Source organism: Triticum dicoccoides, chromosome 3A, assembly GCF_002162155.2.
Source record: "Triticum dicoccoides isolate Atlit2015 ecotype Zavitan chromosome 3A, WEW_v2.0, whole genome shotgun sequence".
Lineage (NCBI taxonomy): Eukaryota > Viridiplantae > Streptophyta > Magnoliopsida > Poales > Poaceae > Triticum > Triticum dicoccoides.
The window spans coordinates 689,043,119-689,045,116 of NC_041384.1; the positions used below are offsets into that span (position 1 = coordinate 689,043,119).

Below are 1,998 nucleotides of genomic sequence, written 5' to 3' on the forward strand. Positions count from 1 at the left end.
TTCATATTTTTGAATTTTTTTAAATCCTAAATTATTTTGAAAAAGAATAACGCAAAAACAATAAAAAGCAAAATGAAAAAAAGGTGGGCATCTTGCCCGGTACATGGGCCGGCCCAAAAGGGCACAAGGGGAGCCGGGGTGCGCGCTCGCTGTCTTTGCAGCGCGTTGTGCGCCAAATAGGAGGTCCCCATGCCCGGTTGGTTCACTGAAATGGGAAGCGTGACGCGGTACGTGGAGTGGGCCGCATTTTTAGTTCGTGACACCGAGGGAGCCTGCTAGGCTGGGATTAGTAAAATTCTGAACGCACCCTCACCGATGATGTCGAGTTTTGGATTTCGCCCAAAAAAATTAATTTCGGCCATAATTCATCCTTCTTGTTTGGGCCCGGTATTAGTACAAACCGGGCCAGGAATTTTGGCCATATTTGAATTTTCAGGTCGAGCCCCAGTTCAAAATAGCCCACGGACATCGCAGTGGTATATAAACCGCAACCAACCTTTTGTAACCCTAACTTTCATCCCCCCCTCCAAATCTCCACCCCTAGCGCGGCGGCCTTGGCAACCAGCAGAGGGAAGCAGCGCCGATCCGCCTCCGCCCTCCCTCCTACAGTGCTCTAGGTGCGTCAAGCCTCCTTTCCTCCGGTGCTCCACCTCCTCGAGCACTCCTCCCCATTCTTCTCTTTCCCATGGAGGGCGAAGGTTGCGACTGTCACTGCTCCGTGTACGGGGCGACTCTGTTGATGAGCATGCCCACATGAGGTTGAGGCTAATAAATTTTTGGGTCAAGGCTATCTCACGCCCACTTGCCCACGGTCGATTTCCGAGAGGAGCATCTTTCCTTCTGTGGAATCTGTTGTTTATTCCTTTTCTAATCTGCACAAAAATTCATATGTGACTGGTTCACCTTTCCTCCGTAACATCTGTCCCTGGCTTAACATAGATGGAATGTTTAGAGAAAGACAACGGCCCCACGATTGAATTTAGGAGAGAGGGATTTATTAGAGGAAAGGCACCGAGCCTCACAGTTGAATTCAAGGTGGGGGATACTTATTAGTAGAAGAAAGGCACCGCGCATGCAACCATCCAATTTTTTTTCCTGCATGAACTGTATAAATTTTACACGTATATTTGCTAAAGATTCTACATACACTTCTGCTCTGGTTTATGTCAAAATTTTGGGAAATTTCGGTCAATTTTCATTCTTGGTTTGTCACTTTTGTATGAAATGTACTGAAAAAACAAATTTTGCCCATTTCCCGCAGGCCCCCGATGGCACCGGCGCATGCTCCTGGAGGCGGCGATGACGTGACCGTGGCAGAGTGCCCAATCTGCATGGAGGAGCTGGTGGACAACAACAACCGTGGACTTGTCACAAGATTGCCCGGCTGCTTGCACTCCTTCCACGAAAGCTGCATCGCACAATGGTTCTGCAGGGCGGCCACGTGTCTGTGCTGCCGGCGCGACATGCCAACGTACAGTATGTGCACGTACCCGCTGCCATCTTACTACCCGGAGAGGGTCATTACGATTGCGCTGCCCATTCCGCGCCGTCCTCAACAATGATGAGATCGTTCCCCTGTACTGCACAGCAGGGCAGTATGGACATTGCTCAGAATCAACCTATTTCAACAATGTATTATTGTGGTGTAATTGAACATTGCTTAGAATCAAACTATTTTTCGACAATGTAATATGTCTCTGTGCTTTTTTGAATTGAATGAAGACACACATTTGGTTGTTTAAACCGGACGACTGAATTCACAGATGGTGATGGTTGATATATTTTTGATAGTTCCTTGGATACTGAGGAGGTGTTTGTTTCAGAAGTCCTAGGACTTTTTCTAGTCCCAGGTACTAGTCAAAAAAGACTCTCCAATAGAGTCTTTTTCTAGTCCCTGTAGAAAAAGTCCCTCCCGTTTGGTTCCTAGGGACTTTTTCTAGTCTTTGGGACTAAAAAGTCCCTGAACCAAACACCCCCTGAATGTGGATTTGCGGTATT

The 1,998-nt window shown here is 47.5% G+C and overlaps 1 long non-coding RNA gene across 1 annotated transcript; it reads left to right on the forward strand.

The window, feature by feature from the left end:
• Window positions 1-514: 514 nt before the first annotated feature.
• LOC119270237 lies at window positions 515-1,748 on the forward strand. Its single transcript, XR_005134003.1, has 2 exons — window positions 515-617; window positions 1,262-1,748. It is a non-coding gene; the product is annotated as an uncharacterized LOC119270237 (long non-coding RNA).
• The last annotated feature ends 250 nt before the right edge of the window (window positions 1,749-1,998 follow it).